At 41.0% G+C, this 20,791-nt stretch overlaps 1 protein-coding gene across 5 annotated transcripts in view; it reads right to left on the bottom strand.

The window, feature by feature from the left end:
- Positions 1-20,791, bottom strand: part of Adamtsl3 (ADAMTS like 3) — a 287,836-nt gene that overhangs the window by 206,350 nt on the left and 60,695 nt on the right. The window lies entirely within an intron of this gene.

Here is a 20,791-nt window from a genome sequence, read left to right on the forward strand (position 1 = left end):
ATTTGGAAGGCCATGAGAGTGGAGGAATCAATTAACATACAAACATACAAACCAAAGTTTCCAGAAGTCTGGTTTTACACTAAACCAGCCTTCAACATCTTTTCTAAGGACACAATTTAAGGAATGCAAATGAGAAGATAACTTTAACATAAAATCACAAATTGCTAGAATTGGATAGGGACTTTTAGTTCATCATTTTTACAGATGTAAACCAGGTCCAAGAAGAAGATCTTGGATGGGATCTTGCTTATTTCAGTCAGGGCTCTTTCTTTCAATCTATCAACCAAAGTTTCTCTCTCTCTCTCTCTCTCTCTCTCTCTCTCTCTCTCTCTCTCTCTCTCTCTCTCTCTCTCTCTCTCTCTCTCTCTCTCTCTCTCTCTCTCTCTCTCCTCTCTCTCTCTTTCTCTCTCTCTCCTTTTTTCCCTAGTACTGGGTACTGGACCAAGGGAAAGACTTCATCACTGGACTACATCTCTATCCCACCTTTCATTTTCATGCAGAGTTGACCAGGCTAGCCTTGAACACACCTGTAACCAAAGCAGGTCTTGAACCTGTGATCTTTCTGCTCCAGCCTCCTGATCACCAGGCCTGGCTGCAATACTGACTTTCATTAGTCTATAAAAGTCTCTTTCCCTTAAATTTCTTGCACTTCCTGTTCTCCTACATGTCTAAGCCAGGTACTTCCCTCTAGAACACAATTCAAACCCATCACAACTACAGCATACTCAGACTACCTAGTATATTCTGATGTCCTCAGGATAAATTTCAAAGACCTTTACTTGGCAGTCAGGACCTTGTACCTTCTGCTTGCTACCAATGCCTGCATTACCCCTGCTTATCTACAGACACCATAGGCAATGCATCTCAGCTGTCCTACCCCTTGATGCTCATCATGATGGCTGTGCATGCATTTGCTCATCTCATTTTCCCTATGGCACAGCCTGGAAACACCTGCAGGAGCATTCTTGTTGACTTGGCTGCAAATGTGCATTATCAAACAGCCTTCATCTGTCTGCCATTTGCTGGGATTAAGACAGTTGTTAGAGGCATTTCTATTGGGCTTGCCCAATAGAAAACTCCAGAAATAGTCATTTCAGCTACTGCCAAGAAACAGTGAAATACATAGTGGCTGACTCTTCTCTTACACTGAGGCTACATTCAGTAACAACTGCATGTGGAGCTATGAGGACCCAGCTATATTAGTCTAGGAAAGGGCAACTCTATTGGCTATTTGCTTAAAGATCCTTGTTGATGGGACAAGTCTGTCTTCATAGTCTCAACTATTCCTCTGTCCACTTTGCTTCCTTCCTATCTCTCTACAAAAGGGGAACACTTGCATTTGCATCGAAATTTGTGAGCATCCTTCTACAAAAACCCAACATGCAATACTCTCTACAAAAGAGAACTATTTTCACAGTCTTTCAGAGTCTTTGCTCCAGGTCACTCCTCTTTAGAAGGTCTATATCATGGCAGATCACTTCCTTTATGTTCTATAGCATGAACCACCTTGTCATATCAATTAGTCAAGTACATGAAATCACCATCATCTAATGTGACTAATACTTGTGATAATATTGTCAGCAATGAATGTGGTACAAGCCATTCATCAGTGTTAACTCCGTTCTCTTTCCCCAACTAGCTAAGTAGTTATTCCCTAAGCACAGAGCACTCTACTCTCAAATATTCCCCATGGTAGATATTAGATTAACGATCAGTACACCTTTGATGTGCTATTGCTTTCAGAACAAAGGAGAGCATGTATGTTTTTGTATTCTCAGACACAGTAGAGGAAGTGAGGAGAGCAGGGGAAACAGAAGAAAGGTTTTGTTTAAGGGAAATGACATATGAGGAATGTTGTACAAGGTCTTTCTTCCATGCCAAAAAGACTCCAGAAGGTGCCAAGAAGACACTTGCTGAGAGCCACACTGGTGCCAGGGAGTCTGGACCTGCCAGATCCAGTGATGGCTCCACCCAAGCTTCCTTCATCCATCTGGGATGACCCATGTTCTGAAATAGGAGCCCCTTCACCTCATATAACCAAGGAACACAACTGTGCTTGTTTCTTCCTCACAGAGAGCAGCAAATGTGTGGGTGATCCAAGTTCACTTTAATTAAAACAAAAACTTGGTCACATTAACTTTTACAATAACAAGTAAACAAGAATACACCATGAATCATGAGGGTTGAGTTTTAAATTTCGTGCCATGTGAACACGCTGTGAAAGAGAATAACAAGTTTCCTCAGCCCCAAAGAAAGGGCTGAAAAATTAACCTTGGAGTACCTCCCTCAGTCTGGGTCATTTCTGAAAAGGCAAGAAGCACAGCATCCTGCCACCTCCTGCACTCAGGGACCCAGGCAGGTACCTGACAGGAAATATAATGAAGGGGAAATGGAAAAACTTACTGAAGCTGTTCCTGTATCAGGAAGCAAAGGTTCAGGAGCAGGGACACTATGACTGCCAAATAATAAGACACTATCTCAGCACTCTTTTGGAGCAAGGAAGGAAGGACCACAAGATGAGCATCAGAGGGACATTAGAAAGGAGAGGGCTCTGAGGACCCGGGAAGCAAGAAAGGTCAGGAAGGACCCAAACTGGCTGTCAGATGAGGCCTTTTCAGAGACTTGCAGCCAGGGGTAGCCAGGTGCTTCCTGACATGGCTTTCCACCAAAGCACCCACACCACATCTCGTGGGCAGCTTCCTCTTCCACCTGACCCATTCCCATTTCTGCTAGCATCACCATTTTACTGGTATCCACACAAAGGAAGTTGGAAGATAGTTTAGTCCATTGACTTTCTCCCAGAACAGTCTGTAGCAAGCCTTTGTCTTACATTATCAAAACTTATTTCACAAGGATGGAAACCTCATAGTTTACTGTACTTTAAAAACAGAACTTCTTACAAACCTGAAATGTACTGTTGTCACATGACACTTGATTCATCATAGCACTGTCATCATCAATATCATCCACATAGCACAAAGTCCTTATTAAAAGTCTAGGGTTTGCAGCTTAGGAGTCAGGAGCATGAGCAATAGGTCTGGGCTTCTCTACTAACTCCTCAAGAGATGGTGACTCTTGCCTTTTAGGTGATTCATCTCCATCTGAAATTCATCATGGATAAGGCAAACATAGCACTGAATTTGTGCTAGGCTCCAATGATTGACTCTCATTGTTTTAATAACAGAATCCTCTAGGAAGTAAATTGAAATTCAATGTGCAATGGGGCTCCTGCTTTCTTATCTTAGCCTTCCTTGCAATCTGAGTGGCCTGTGATTTAGGGGTGTTCAGTGACACAGAATGGAGCATCTGCACTGGCTGCTTCTGGGCAAATAGTACACCTCCCAATACTGCTTATATGCAAGTATTTATGTGTGGAAGCCCAAGATCAACCTTGGACAACAGTCCCTCAGAAACCAACCACCCTGAGACAGAATCTCTCACTGGTCTGGAGTTCACCAAGTTAGCTAGATTGGCTGCCCAGCTAGAACCAGGGTTCCTCCTATCTGTTAACTACCTACCTCCAATTCAGACATGAACCAAGACACCCAGCTTTTTACAGGTGTTCCAAGGGCTGAACTTGGATCTTCATGTTTGCATGCTAAGTACTTTACCAACTGAACTCTGACCCCAGGCATGAGTATCAAATTCTTGATTAATTGGATGTATGTAATTACATGCCTCTTCTCTCCCTCCTTGGACCTCAATATGGTGCGTGAAGCTGCAATAGCTATTTTGCAACCACATACAGGGTACAAAAAAAGGGAGCCAGGATATTGAATAATGTCACCTTGGCATGATACCAGCCCTACTTATTAAAGCAACAACTCTTTGCATCTGAAATACCCTTACCTAATGTAGGATTGCTGTGAAGGCTACAGAACATACTTTATGAAAGTCATTTGTGTCCCACACATCTTAGCTTTGTCTGGCTTGTAAGCCTGCCCCTCTTTCCTTGACAATAAGTGACCACTGTATTTATTAATGAGATTATTTTTCCCAGGGGCACTAGATAATCCAAGCATTGCTTTAAGCACAGTTTGCTTCATTTTGTTAATGCAGGTAGCCTTGTAATATAAACACATTGCTTTGGCATGGTAGTAGAAAAGAGGTAATTCCCAACACCATAGTCCTGCTAACAAAAGCAGCGGTTGAATATGAAAGCTTGTGGTGTGGGGGTGGAAAAGATGAGATGGAAGTCAAGGTAAGGCATATTCCACTTAGCAGTACATTCAGGAGGTCTAGTACCCAACATAGTGCCCCGGCTAATAGCATCATAAAGCACTTTGCAAATCACTGAGAAAGTGGTAAGGGCTCTTCTCACTAAAAATAATAATAACAAAAACAATAATAACTAGTTAGGTAATACATATGTTAATAAAGTCAACTTGAACCTTCTATACCATATACGTATTCTAAAACACTTGAACTAATACTTGTCATTAAGATTAATTTTAAAAGAAAGTTACTGGGCAGAAATAGCACTTATATGTCAGTGATATGAACATACAGAAATTCTTAATCATAAAAACTAATGGAGGTAGAAAGAATTCCACTACATCTGGTGACAATGCAGGAGAGGAGGATTATGGACTCTCGGGCATGAAAATCTGAGCAAAATTGTTTTTGGGACCTTAGGCATAGTGGCATACACCTATCAACCCACAATTAAAGAAGCTAAATCAGGAGGATTATCAAGTTTATGGTCAGTCTGTGAGGTAAAGGCAGACTGACAGACAGACAGTCTGAGAGACAAACTGATAATGATAATTAGTTACTTTTCTCGTTGTTGGGGCCAAACCCCTGACAACAAAGCCTGCCCTTTACTATGTAGAATTGATTGCAATTGTATTATTTTTAATTACTCATTAATAATTTCTTTTATGTCTTAGTGCTTAATCAGATTTTATGTGTGTCCCATGGGTGTCTGAATGCTTCGTACAACCACGAACTTCATCTGTCGGATACCAAGGACTGTGTAAATCTAGGTTTCAGTTACGTTAATCAAACCTTCCATACCTTCATGTGTATTTCATCAATCTAATCTACAGGAAAAAGTAGATTGCACATTTTTACTGTGACTACAGTTGTACCCATCTTTCCTTGTATCTCTGTGTGTTTCTGTGTATGTCTTGTCTCTCTGTCTGTGTGTATGTGTAATGTATGCATTGTGTGCACATGTGTGTGCAAGTGCATGCATGTGTAGGGTCAAAGGTCAATCTCAGGTGTCTTCCTCTAATACTCCTTATTTTTTATGACAGGGTCTCTCATTGAACCTAGAACCCTCTGATTGGCCAGACTGGCTGACCATCAAGCACTTAGAATCTGCATAGTTCTGCCTCTCTCAAAGATGAGATTACAGGTGGGCACCACCAGGTCCAGCTTTTTACACAGGTGCAAGAGTTTCTCACTCAGATCTTGACACTTGAGAAGTGAACATTTACCTACCAGTCATCTTCACAGGCCCTGTATTTCTGTTTGTATCAGTATATTCTATAGCTATATGTAACTGCATATGTGGTAACTGTTTTAATAGTATTGTCAATGCAAAATATCTGTGTCCAATTTAATATTTCTTTATCAAATCCTATTTATAATACTGCTATGGAATTTTCCTTTACATGTATACTTGAGTGATGAAGTATTATACTAAGCATTTCTTAGTATATCTCACTATATGGTTTTGTGTACTCCTTCATAATAAGGCATTTAACTACTACTTTTAAACATAAACCTACATATTCAGAAATTCATTTAGCTCATTATATATTTAATTTAGTTCCGTTTTCAGAGCATTTTCTTTAACATTTAATAGGTACTATATACATTAAATTTTACATGAGACAGCCACTAGAGAAATTTACATATTCTAATAACAAGCTGAATGGCTAAGCAGTACCACACAAAATAAGAACCACTTCTTAAAACTGTGTGGATGCCCGCACACTTCAGGGGTCATCTTGATGACTGGCTATCCTGTCAGCTTCACTGCCAGGGTCACCTTCACCCCAGTTGTCTCCATTAACATTTGTAACACCTGCCTCTGGTGACTGTCTGGAAGTAGCATTGGGTATGTGGTCAAATGGAAGCCAGAAGTAGTTTGTCTCCTAGACTGGAGGTTGTCTGTCTTTCTAAAGGTGGCTATCTATCTGGGGTACCAGCCCAGATCTTTGGTCCTAGTGTCACACCTCTGCTTGTGGTTGCTGTGTGGGAGGCTATAAAATGCCACACCATGCCAAGCTCACACTACTTAATCTTGGTTGCCCATTTTGCTGGATCTGGAACCAACTGAAAGATAAGCGTAGGGTATGTGGTCAAATTTAGGGGGTCTGGACAAGTCTCATGCTCTCTCAGCAGCCATCAGGCTAGGGTCCATGAGCTCTCCCTTGTTCAGGTCAGCTGTTTCTGTAGGTTTCACCAGCCTGGTCTTGACCCCTTTGCTCATCACTCTTCCATCTCTGCAACTGGGTTCCAGGAGTTCGGTTCGCTGTTTAGCTGTGTCTGCTTCTGCTTCCATCAGCCACTGGATGAAGGCTCTGGGATGGCATATAAGGTAGTCCTCAATCTCATTATTGGGGAAAGTCTTTTAAGGTAGCCTCTCTACTATTGCTTAGTTTGTCAGTTGGTGTCATCCTTGTAGATCTCTGGAAATCACACTAGTGACAGATCTCTCCTCAAACCTATAATGATTCCTTCTATTATAGTATCTCTCATCCCGTTCTCCTCTGTTCTTCCCCCGACTCAACCTTCCTGCTCCCCCATGTCCTCCTCTACCCTCCTCTTCTCCCCCTCTCTTTTTCCCAGCTTCCTCTCCCCTCCCGCAATGCTCCCAATCTGCTCAGGAGATCCTGTCCCATTCTGCTTCTCCAGGGTACCATGCATATCTCTCTTAGGGTCCTCCCTGTTTCCCAGACTCTCTTACTGTGGGATTGGATGCTGGAATTCCCTTGATCCATGTCTAAAATTCATATATGAGTGTGTGCATACCATGTTTGTCTTTTTGTGACTGGGTTACCTCACTCAGGATGATTTCTTCTAGTGCCATCCATTTGCCTGCAAATTTCAAGATTCCATTGTTTTTCCCACTGAGTAGTACTCCATTGTGTAAATGTACCACATTTTCTCTATCCACTCTTCAGTTGAGGGGCATCTAGGTTGCTTCCAAGTTCTGGTTATTACAAATAATGCTGCTATGAACATAGTGGAGCAGATATCCTTGTTGTATGAACATGCATCTTTTGTGTATATGCCTAAGAGTGGAATTGCTGGGTCTTGTGATAGACTGATTCCCATATTCCTGAGGAGTTTCCATACTGGTTTCCAAAGTGGCTATACAAGTTGACACTACAACCAGCAGTGAAAGAGTGTTCCCCTTTCTTCACATCCTCTCCAGCATAAACTGCCATTAGTGTTTATGATTTTAGCCATTATGATGGGAGTAAGATAATACCGCAGAATTGTTTTGATTTGATTTGCATTTCCCTAATGGCTAAGGATGTTGAGCACTGTCTTAAGTGTCTATCAACCATTTTAGACTCCTCTATTGAGAATTCTCTATTTAGTTCTATACCCCATTTTCTAGTTGGATTATTTGGTGTTTTGGAGACAACTTCTTGAGTTTTTTTGTAAATTTTGCAGATAAGCAGTCTGTCAGATGTGTAGCAGGGGAAGATCTTTTGCCATTCTGTGGGCTGCCGTTTTGTCTTATTGACTGTGTCCTTTGCCTTACAGAAGCTTCTCAATTTCAGAAGGTCCCATTTATTAATTGTCGATCTCAGTGTCTGTACTATTGGTGTTATGTTCAGGAAGTGGTCTCCTGTACCAATTAGTTCAAGGGTACTTCTCACTTTCTCTTCTAAGAGGTTCAGTGTGGTTGCATTTATGTTGAGTTCTTTGATCCATTTGGACTTAAGTTTTGCATAGCATGGTAAATATTAAAATACAGACCATCATCTCTGGAACTAAATAGTGATGCTTGTTTTCTGGAGGTCAAGAAAAGCATTTGAAGTGCTTGCGTAGCCAGTAGAAAGGGAGGAATGGGAACCTGGCCTCTGCTTAATTCCATCACTGAATTCAATGAATCTTGGCTTTACAGCCTGACGCCTTGATTTGCGCAACCTTCAGACACAGTCTCTTGAAATCTAAAGTAGCTTGAGCTCCACTCAGCCTTCATTTTGCTGTACTTGTGCTAAACTCGAATGCTATAAATTCATATCATTTTTTTTGGTGACTGCCACAAAACAGAAAGGTTGGCTTCTGACTCAAGCGGGATTCTGAATTAATAGATTTACACACCACTACCCTCGTTGGAAAAGTAGATGAAGCCTCTTCCAGAAGGGGTTCTACCATTCATCCTTCAGTGTCTCCCCAAATCAAGCCACAGTGGTTTCTCACTCTTAAACGACAGGAAAGTGGTGTATTTTCTCAAGAGCCCCTCTTGCATGAGCTGGTATCAGGCCTAGGATTGTCAGCATTTCCCAGGAACAGGAGCATGTGAAAAGCTTAAGAGGATCCTGAAAATACATGTTCATTTCCTTGTATAGCTCCAGCTCTATCAAGAAGCCAGAAAATTTTCCCAGGACACCAGGATTTCTCTATAAGTAATAAGAAGCTCCCAGGGAAGACAAAGACAACTGGAAATGCCTAAAGTATGGTTCTATTTCTTTACTTTAGTCTACTTCGGCATGCAGGGCAGTGTTCCTCCAAATCTGTGAGACTAAGTAATCTTTGTCTTTGATCATATAAACTCATGATTTTGGTTAGTTCTGGTAAGCAGACCCAAGAAGAATTAGGAACTTGAATCTGATGGCATCGTTTTCTGAATGGGAATGAGATCATGCATTCGAAAGTTCCCTGCGGTGGTGATCCAAAAGAAGAGATCCAGGTGCGACGCCAGACACGGGAATTCTTGCCCTTTCCTCTGGCAGAGGAGGAAACAGTAAAGATTCCCCCACCATTCCCAAGCTAAGAGTGACCTCTGGGGTCAATCTGGACACATAGTCCTCTGTGATCTAAAAAGTGACTTATTCTCTTCAGCAATAACTTCGTATGGATACCTAAGAGTCGTCTACAGCTTGTGTTGTCCATGTCCACATTTACCAGGTAGAAGGATAGTCCTCCCTGTCCACATCTACCAGGAAGGACAGTCCTCCCTGTCCACATCTACCAGGCAGGAGGCTGGAGGATCACCCCCTCTCAGAAGTGGCTGCACCCTCCTGAGCTGGCATGTATAAGCAAGCAGATGGTCTCACCAGGCACAGGTGTGGTGTCATGAAGAACAGCCATCACTACTTGGTGAAGGAACTCCTGCACGCATAGTTTCAGACACCAGGATCCTAAACATGTAACCCTGGCTAGGAGCCTGACTCTCCCTGGTTCTGCCAATAGTAACTTTGGGACAGAAGGAGGAGGATTTGTTTTTAAATTAACCCAATACTATTTTAGGTCACAAATTCTTGCCAGTGTCATTAACTATGGAATAATATCTACAAATCCCAATTAGCATAATAGGCAAATCAATAAAATCCTTACAGTTGTGGCGTTCACTCAGATGCCAAACACTCAAAAGAGAAGTCTTATTATTATTTTTTTTTTTGCAATTTGAAAAAAATAGCATTGATGAGTTTTCCCTTTGAAGGAACTCATACAAATGCATCTTAAACTATTGTCATAAAAATTACTGTCTGGATTTAGGGCCATTATCAAATCATAGGCTATATTTCACAGTTAAAATATTTGAAGCTGTTAAGCATCAGCATAAAACACACACACCAACAACAGCTTTGATGCAGAGCCTCTCTCCTCCCCCCTCTGCTCAGGGGATCACCACACTTGTCTCCAGCAAGAGCACCAGCCTTCAGTTACATAGCCACCAGTGATGTCTATTTCTCACATACTACCCCAGATGTCTACCCAATGGGGAAGGGGCTCCAGGCCTACTTTGTGTTACTTCCTGTTTTTCTTGGAACTAAGCCTAGCAAATGAACTAAAACACTCAAAATTGACATCAAAACTAGTAATTTTTGTTCATATGAGATTCAGGGTCATGTGCCTTATTTTATGAAGCACAAGTGCTGTCAACAAACTAGAAGAGGTTCTAAAATAAAGTAATTTCCCCTGTAAATTTAATAAACACTAGTTCCTGCAGACAGCAAGCCCACTTCCACCCGACAAGGCTTAGCTAGTGTGGCGCAATCACTTGAAAACGCTGCCCTCCCGTGCAGTTCATTACAGAGCGAGTTGCTTCCCAAACCTCTAGACCCGCAAACTTTCTCTGGTGAATTTAAATGATGTTAAATTCCATCCATGTAATGTGCACAGCCACAAAAATGCCCAAGGACAATTAGTCCCAGAATTCCAGTCACTCTTGAAGACTATGACTCACCGTCTCCCCTCGGCAGGCTCAGTACCTAAATTGTAGACACCCATGACTAAGTCTCACCCCATGGAGAGAGCCTTCCTTTCTGTGTCTGTGGACTCCATCAGCACCTCCATGTCAGCATCAAATGGCACCATATTGAAGTTCCTTGTGTCCATTGTCTCCTTGGCTGAGCTGTGAAAAGTTTGAAAACTGAAACTGTCTGGTTACTCACTTTACCCCTGAGGGTTGGTATGTGGTAGGCCCTTGACATATCTTGACTGAATGAATGATTCTGTTCATTTTTATTTTTTTGCGGAGGAGGCTGGAGAAGATATTTTACATTATATTTCCCATCTCATTCTTGTGATTACACCCAGACAGTAACTTTAATGAAACACAGAACATGGAAATGATGTGGTGGGTTGTATTAAATGCACCTCAGGAATTTCTCCAAAGTGTGTCTCCTCAATACAGTGTGATACTGTACTCTTTCCAGGGGCCACAATTCACCCACTCCATTTTGACAGAGTCTGTGAACCACAAGTCATCAGGGCACTATCCATGACACGTGCTCACCTTTGTCTGACAGGAATCAAGTGGACAGTTTAACAAAACCTTCCCTCTAAGACAAAGAAAGAGGAATTCACGAGATGGTCTGATGAAAATTCAATACCATCCAAAGAGGAGAGGGCTAATCTAGCAAAAATGAAGAAAAATCAATCAATTCTATATCCATAAACGTCAAGGGAACACAATTAATGGTTTTGTGGGAAAGAGTAGCCTAGCTAATACAGGCAAACATGGTTCAGGCAGCTTCTGGCGCAGCTGTAGAAGACTTTTTATAATCCCAATTCATTAATAAATGTGACAGCAAATTCCTGGCATAAATTATGACCCCTCATTATTCAAACAGAATATAACTTTTCTAGGAAAATTAAAATTCTGAAGAGTCATAAATAGCCACCCCAATTTGTTGCTTCAACTGTCAGGTTACAAATGCCTGTTGACCTGGCAGAGGAAAAGCCCTGTTAACAGAAAACAGAGATGACTCATCCATCTGACATTATTAGGGAAAGTCATATTTTCCAGGTGATGAAGGATGCTGTTCAGAACAGCATTTTTAGTTTAACTCCTTTAAACTAGGAACCCCATTCATCAGCCCTTCGAGAAGAAAGCCTGACAAGGATTCAAGACACTCTCTGTGCTCAGGACTATGAGCATCAATTGCTATGTGGTTCTTTTTTTTTTTAAACACAAAAGTTGCATATATTTAAGACGCATAACACAAGGTTTTGACATTAGCATGCTACAGTCATGCTAATGAATATTCCCATCTCCACACATGGTCACTGGCCGGCAGTAAGGGACAGCAGCTGAGAGGCACTCTCAGCAAATTTGCAACACAACCTCACAGTATTACAAACAAACCTGACGTGCTCAACATTGGACCTATGACCTTTTTGTCCTATGCGTCTGAGGATACTTTGACTGCCATCTTCCCATCTCCCCTGGCCTGGTGACCGTTCTCCTATGCCACCATGCACTCTTTAGATCCCACATGTAAGTGAATTCATGGGTTTTGTTTTTGTCTCTGGCTTACTCACTTGGGACAGTGTCCTCAAGTTATACCCATATTTTTACAAATGACATAACTTCCTTTGTTAAAAGCTGTTTGGACTCCTCTGTGTGATCATGTTGTTTTCTTGGTCTGTTGCTTCTTCAGTAAACACAGGTTTTCTTTATATCTTAGCTATTACAAGCAGTGATTCAATGAACAAGGAACACAGAAGAATTGTTGGATTATATGGTAACTCTGACTATAATATTCTCAAGAGATTCAAAACCATTTCCATGATGGCTGTATGAGTTTACACTCCCATCAATATTACACTGAGATTCTCTTTTCTCTTTGTCCTTATTATTTCATGATATCTTTATAATACATACCCTAACAGGTAAGGCAAGGCTCGTCATGGTTTTATTAATGTTTCCCATTTGACTGGTAATTTCATTATTTTCATATACCTGTTGACCATTTGCATGTCTTCATCTAAGCAATGTCCTTATCCCCAGTTTTTAAAATCTGGTTAGTTGGAGATGTCTCACTTTATGATTTCCTTTTGTTTTGGCAAACCTACGCTAATCAAAACAGTATGGCACTGGCATGAAAACAAGTATCTAAAACCACAGAACAGAACAGACAACCCAAAAATGAATCCAAAGATATAGTCAATTAATTCTTATCAAGGGCACCAGGAGTATATAATGACAAATGGATGATCTGTGAAAACTGGATAGCCAAGCACAAAGGGATAAACCTGAAGTCTTGGGCCATATACCAAAGTCAACTCAAAAGCTATAAATACTTAAATATAAGATGTTAGGCCACCAAAAATGCTTAGAAGAAAATGTAAGAAAAAACTCGTTGATGGAGATGTTTCAAATGTGACTTCAAATAGCATGCAAAGCAAGCGGGTTACATAAAACTTGAAAGCCTCTCCTCAGCAACAGAAACAGTCACAGGACCAGAAAGGCAGCAGCACAGAGGCAAGAGAACATTTGTAAGCCACATACAGGGTAAGGAGTGGATGGCCAAAGTGTATAAAGATCTGACACAGCTGGCTAGCGGAGAACCAATCTGCTGTGATTCTAAACACTCTCAAACTGCTGGGGACAGTTTTCCCTTGCTGTAAAAGGTGCTGTGTCTGCTTTGACCCAGGTCTACATCCCACCATCTCTCTCCTTGTCCCTGTACTCTACCCCTTTGCACACAGAGAGGACTGGACACACTCTGAGGAGAAGCGTCCAAACTCAGCTGAACCTTTCTTGGTTCAGCATCCCAGGCCTTGGACTTGGTTTCAGATTCATTCCTCTGCTCGCTATTATTCTATTATTCCCTGTTTGAAGAAGCCACCGGTTCGACCCACCCTAGTGACCAGTAACCCCAGTCTTGTTTGCTAGCAGGGATGGAACAGTTAATGCACTTACTGCCCTTCACAGGGCCCAAATTCAGTCCCCAACACCCATGCTGAGCAGCTCCCAAACAACTGTTAACTCCAGCATCAGGAGGTCTGATGCCCTCTATGTCATCCTTGGGCACCTACACATGCATGGCAGGCACTCACACAGGCATATGCAAGCACATAAATAAAAGAAAAACATCGAGGAAGACTTAAAGCTCTGGTCCACTTGGCACCTTCTCTGGGCAATCAGTACTGGTGATTGATCCTTTACATTATTCTGCGGCCTTTTGACAGCACCTGACTATGCAATCTTTTTTAGACATTACTCATTCCTGAAAGAAAATCCCAGGGCCTGCGTGTCAGATTTCACTTAACTATTTAGGGACCATTCTCCTTGTAGGGGCAGAAAAACATAGCTCCTGATAATATTGTTAAGTTGAAGTTTATAAAGATACAGAATGTATTCCCCCAGTGGATTTTTGTTTGTTTGGTTGGTTAGTTTTATTTTGTTGGCCTCAAACAGGGTCTTTCTACAGGACAGCCCCAGATGTTCTGGAACCCACTACATAGGCCAGGCTGGCCTCAAACTCATTGAGATCTGACTACCTCTGCTTCCCAAGTGCTGGAATTCAAGGTGCCACCGCCACTATGTCTAGCTTCCCAGTGGAATTTTCTGTGCAAAGTTTTTACTGTAAGTATCCCATGACTTATCTGAGTGGTAACAGTGTGTGAGCTTGCTTATACTTGTTTCTTACTAACTTACTGGCTTATAAAGCTCTCATTTCTATGACAAATACCTGAAAGAAACAATTAAAAGGCAGAAATGTTTATCCATTTCATTATTTAAGAGGGTCCCATCTGTGGACAGCCAGCTGGCTCGCTTGTTTTTATGCTTATGATAGGACATGGCAGAAGAAAGCTGCTCACCTCATGGTGAACAGGAAGCAAAGAGGAGCAACAGGAAGCAGCCAGGGCAAATATATCCTTCACACGCACATCCCCCAGCAACACACTTCCTCCAATTAGGACGCATCTTCCCCGTCCTACACCACTTACCAACAATCTATCCAAATGTTTAATCCATCCATTAAGTGTGAGCCCTCAGAGTGGTCTCTAGCAACACCAGCACAGACACACATGGGTGTGTGCTACTCAGCTCCCAAGTGTCTCCAATCCAGCTGAGTTAGTGATCACGACTAATCACCACCAGCCTCTCACAGACTATAGTGTCCCCTGTTCTCTTTGAATTTGTGTTGAGGGCTCAGGACATGGCTGTGTTTTGTTTTTAATGCCATCATTCTGGAACTGGGGTGCAAGCTCTCATGCTTCATCAGTGTGGAAGAGGAACATTTCTAGGTTGTGGGATGTAAGTTGTATCCAACTTAAAAACCTTGCACTATCTTTAATCATTAACTAGTAATGATTTAATATCAGCAATCCTAAGTAGGAAAGTGGATTGTTATCTTAACCCAATTGTTATGGCTTCCTGTTTTTATTAATAGATAAATATTCACTTTCATCTGACAGTACAGTTTCAACCAAATATAGAAAAAGAATAGGCATGTATGGGTCTCTGTAGTTGAAACCGAACACACAGGCTCCTCCCAAGGCTGAACTCTGGGAATTTCTCTGCTCTGCAGTGCACTTCAGAGCAGATCAGCACAGGCAGGGAGAGCAGGAATGCAGTGTCTCTGTAGAATAAAAATGGGAACATGAGCTCCTCCACCTCATAGTGAAATTGCTTCATAAAAACCAAAAAGAAAAATTAAAAACAGAAGTAAATATCAGTGGGTCCTAATATCCATGCCCCCAGTTCTTTCCATTTGTTAAAGTGACCTATAACTTTCAAAGTAACCCAGTATTATTAATCACTTCCCACGAGTGCTCTTCACTGCTATTTAAGAAGAATATCAATCCAAGTTTCAATTATTATGGTAGTGTATAATTATTTGTTTTTAAGTGAAAAGTAAGGTCTTGGTTAATAGCTAAATGGAAAAAGTGTGTCTCACTTATAATGTATAAAGAACATTTATGAAATACATGAAAAATGACTTCCAAATCTTTAAACATCCATAATGCCACAACTTGAAGTTATCCATTGTTAACACTGTGATCTTTCTTTCCAGCCTCACATGAATGAAACTGGAGATTTGCTGTAGGATTTTGTGAGCTGATCTTTAACCTTAAAGACTTCATATTGCTATTTTCTATAAATTTTGAATAGGCAAACATCATTAAATTTTGTAATATCCAATGCCAGAAATCTCATAATTAGCCATTTCTCATGTCTTAGTATTTTTATATTTAATATTTAAGATTGTTCCTGGGTTTTGAGTAATGTACATAATAATTATATCAAATAGTATAAGTATTTTACTTAAAACTATTGCTTTTTTGAAGACTCAGAAAAGATGTTTTCTAAGACACAAAGTAAAGTACCATGCTAGTCAGGGGCATGGTGGTACATGCCTTTAGTCCCAGATCAGAGAGGCAAGTAGGTGGGTTTCTGTAAGTTCAAGGCCAACCTGATCTACATAGGTAGTTCCAATACAGCCAAGGTTACATAGAGAGACCTAGTACTTAACAGTACCCTATAAGTCTGGCACTATATGAACAATTTCTTTCATTTTTGTGGAGTAATGCCATGATAGAGAATGCTAATTGGTCACTGCTTGGGTTTAGACTTCATTGATTATAAACGAGGCTGAGTTTCCTGTATGATTATTCACCAGGCACTTGAATTCCTTTTGGAACAGCACATAGCTTCCTCTCACCTACTCATTAAGTATTGGCACTTCTTGTCTGTTTGTAATCTTTTTAAAGAACAGTTTTATTTTTATTTAACTCCGATTCATCTGGAATTTATTCTGGAGCCCAATAAAGATACAAGTTAACTTTCTCTGACTAGTCAATGGCTTCTTATAATAATACGTGAAAATGTATTGAGCATATTAAATGTTTCTCGAAAGTACTTGAGGCTGTAGGGTTGCTTTTGGATGTGTATGAGTGTTTCGCCTGCATGTGTGCACCGTGCACATGATGCGCCTGAGCAGGCCAAAGAGGGCATCATAACCACTGGAACTGGAGTTACAGATGTGAGCGGCCTTGTGGGTACTGGAAACCCAGCTCAGGTCCTAGCCAGAGCAGCCAGTGCTCTCAAGAGCTGAGCCATCACTCCAGCCCCTGAATTACAATTTCATGTCTCAGTGTAATTTTCAGTTAGCTACCTAGCTTTAGATAAATATTCTCGTTTCTCCTTTCTACAGAGATATAATTGCACCTTTGCTTCCTCTTTTGTCAGAGTGTTCTGAATTTTCCAAGTGCTTATTTGGGTTATTTGGATGCAGGATATGGGTGGTATTAATCTGTACACTTCTTACTTTTTCCCACTTCTCTTACTTTCTAATTATTTTTGAAATCAGGAGGTTAAAATAATCTTGTAAATAATATGTATGCTTAGTGATGATGTTTATTTCACAAAAGCCTCTAACAAACTAAAGGTGTCTTACAGTGTTTGCTTAATTTCTCCTCTCCCATCTGCTCTCATTGCTCTCTCTGACATAGGTCAGACCTGTGAGGCATACCTAGCACAGACAGCTGTGGTTGTCTGCTCCTCATTCTAATTTCTGTTTCGTTTTCCTCTATGTCCAAGGCATCTGGGGTCTGTTCTGCCTAAATCAGTTCCCTGATGCATCTAGAATGCTCCAGCACCTTCTGTGTCTTGATTTACTTTGGGATCCACACTTCCATCTCTTTTATCCTCTGGTCACCTGCCCTGCGTTTTCCCCTGTATCTAAGGCAGTGTCTTCCCAGAATATCAATCAGCTGATGCCCCATGTTTCTGTTGTTCCTGGTTGTAAATTTATGTTGGAAGGAGGCAACATCTAAGAGTGTTAGGGAGTTAGAAGTTCCCTCTCTCCAACTAGAGACATTTTGTAGGCTCCATGATATCCTGTTACATATATTTCCATAAAGTTAAAATGCCTAGAATGGGATTATAATTGAGTAGGGACTGCACATACATCTTGGGGAAAAATACCCCTGCACCCAAATCCTTCTCTATGTCAGAACTGTCACAATTAGCCCCAGGTGGAAAGAGAAAACAGGACTGTGCGCTCCAGCAACAGTAACCGCTTACTCCAGGTGTGGAATGCTACTGTTGAATGCTGCCTGCTTCCAACAAGGTTTCCTGTGCTGTGTGGTAAAGGCTGGAACTAACGGAGAGCTGTGGAACACAGCCATGACAGGCTCACACCTGGCAGACTACATGGAAACTTGGGGCACTTCCTGCAGCTCTGCCAATGAGTCCCAATCCCAGGTAAGGGCAGCCCCACTCACTTAGAAAGCATAGCTGCCACTTCTAAACAAAGTACAAGAAAGCAGAAAAATGGCTAACTAAACCTGCACAGGAACCAACAGAGTCTTCCTGCACCTTCATATGGAGCCAGGATTGTTGTTTCGAATTTCTTGTTCTAATATTTTACAAGGAAATCTGGTGTGTGTGATATTTTTAACTGTCAGTGGAATAGCTTGTGCATTAAAATTTTTAAACGATGTTTTAAGTATTTTTGTTAAAGGTTTACACCAAACCCATGACATTACAAACCCCTGTGTTAAAGTGAGTTGAATCGGGGACACACGTTATAGTTATCTTCTAGGAGCCAGTGCCCTATAATAGGGCAGGAAATGAAACTGCTTCAAGCTAGAGCACAAAATAGACTCAACTTGTAAAATATGCTAGTGGTAACATTCCCACTGCCAACATTAGGGCATATTTATGTCATAAAAATATTTTGGTGTTTGACATGGCCACTCAGATTGTAATGTCCATGGACATATTCTAACCTTGTATGCACTGAAAATGCCAAGACCCTTTGTCACCAAACTCTGAATCAATGTTCCTCTAGTATGTTCTACTTTCAGAAAACAGGAAACATCCTTGATGCTTTTGCACAGCCAGGCAAAACACTAGTGATTGGCTGCAGCTGTCTCCTGGGAGAGCTCACCAGCTCCCCCAAGAGCAGATTCCTCGTTAATACTCTGGAAGAAGCCAGTCCTTGTCACAGGAATGCTCGGTTTGGTTTCTGTTTTGTTTTCATATTGTTGCTGTTTATAGTTATTATTTCTGATGATATAGGAATTTTATTGTATACAAAAGTACACAAAATAGTAAAATTAACCTCCAGTGCCTGGGACCCAGTCCCACCATCAGAATCAAGGACCAGTCTCGTACTGTCTGAGCTCACCTTCCCACACTGTTTTGAAGCAAATGGAAAAATAAAAACCTACAATTTCACCAGTAAATATCTATGTGTATGTGTGTTTCTGAACACCTTCACAATAATTTCTTCACACCTTAAAGGAAAGTGACAGAACATTTCTTCACTTTTCTGTGTCATAATGTGTTGACACTTGATTTTCTGTCTGTCTGCTTGCTTAAACCAACATTTAAACAAGGCATGGACACAGCAATTGATTAACACATCTTCAAATCCTGTTTGACCCCTTTTACAATTGTATCTTGTCATCTTTTATTTTTCAACATAGTTGATAAGGAAATTGTGTTATTTAGCCTAGAGTTTCTCAAGCCCTTTTCACTCATGAATTCTCACTCAAGAAAGTCTTACACAATCTGGGAGTACAGCCATACAAAATAGCTACATAAATCAAACACTCATTGATAATTGATTGTGAGGAAATTCATCGTAAGATAATTGCTTGATAAACATGTAACTTTACCACTTAGCACAGGTAAGAGCAAATTTTGTACACTGAAATACTAGTGAGTTGGACTTGCGTATTCATTCAGCATAAAGAATTAAATCTTGGCTGAACGTTTGAGGCTGCAAAACACGGATCATCTTCACCACTTTTCAGAGCTGATTAGTATCTTCCTTCTGCAATCAAGGGTTCTTAGAATGCCACTTCGCACAAACCCTAGTACAAAAGTATGTTTAAAGCTTTTTAGCTGTTGAATAGTTTTTTATGAGATGCAAGTCAGCAACTCCAATAGATGGTTTTAAAAATCAAGGATTGTGGCACAATAGAATCCTAAGATATACTAGTTAGACTCTGACACATTCTGAGAAATGATGATTAGAAAACACCCAAGGTTGTTTTATATAATTAAAATAGAATGTTTCTGCAAGAGAAGACAACTTTGCATATAAACACTGTAGTTCATTACACAGCATTCTCACTTCTGGGCTGAGGGGTTTGAGGAAGCGTGGTGGGTGTTGATCGGGATAATAGCATGCACAGTGACAAGTGTGCACGGTGTGTTCAGAAGCGGGACTGCAGAACATGTGATGCAACACGGCAAAACACCTCAGATCATTAGGGGATTGATTCTGAATTATTTTTTGATCTCCATGTGTTCAGAAATCTGTTGTCACTTTTTCACAACCCTCATGTTTAGTTACACAATCCCTTATGGAGCTGCAACTTTCAGTTTAATAAACTGTGATTCTGCCTGTAAAGCTCTGCCCTTTGTGAATGTTGGTGATGGTCAATGTGTGGCTTAGCTTAATCTTTTTCCTCTTGGAAATGAAAAGTTGCATCTAGTGTGTTGATTTTTGGAAGAGACAGGAGCATAGAGAGCAAGATACTACAAGGTGGCAATGTTCTCTCCCACTCAGTATTTGGTTGTGACATGAATGAGTGTTGAGATTCAAGGACTTGGTCCATCAGTCCATAAGGGTTGCAAAATGAAGATATACTCCTATCATTCCTTATTAATTGAAATGTGGATAGAAACGTGTGTGTGTGTGTGTGTGTGTCCCAGTTACCTTTTCTGTTGTTGTGATAAATACCATGACTACAAGAGTAACTTGGTGAGGAAAGGTTGATTTATTCTCACACCTCCAGGCCACAGTCCGTCACTGATGGAAATGACAATTCCTGGCTTACATTCAGCCCTTTCTTACACATCCCTCTACCCCCCCCTCCATTTAGCAATCAAGAAAATAAAGACAGGCTAATCTGATGAAAGCAATTGATTAATTGATGTTGTCTTCCCAGGTATGTCAGTTTGACAAGCAAGACTAGCTAGCCACCACAAGGTATAACTATTTGTGAGGGGATTTTTGAGGGGGGTTCAAAATAATATCTTGATTCTCAAGCAGCCACCAGCATTGGCTAAATCACTTTAGTATCATTATTAACGTGGTGATTTAAACACATCACTCTTGCTTCAACCCTTGGCAGGCTGTTTACCACGTTGCTGTTCCAACTGTCTAATGTACGCTCCTAACTTCTTACACTTTGGCTCCTGAATCTGCTGAAGAGACTCTAGTTATTTTAACAGTTTCTTTGTTACTTAGTAGTTACACGATGATCCAGGTTAGCTTTGCATGCCTCAACCTCAAACCTGGATTAAGCTATTTTGCAGAGTTCTGGTTCTCCTAAACCAGGCATGGGAAATGGTAGTGAGAGGTCAGGATCTATGCAGTAGGGTCCTCACTAGCATTCA

This window comes from Mesocricetus auratus, unplaced genomic scaffold (genome assembly GCF_017639785.1).
Source record: "Mesocricetus auratus isolate SY011 unplaced genomic scaffold, BCM_Maur_2.0 Super-Scaffold_4256, whole genome shotgun sequence".
NCBI lineage: Eukaryota > Metazoa > Chordata > Mammalia > Rodentia > Cricetidae > Mesocricetus > Mesocricetus auratus.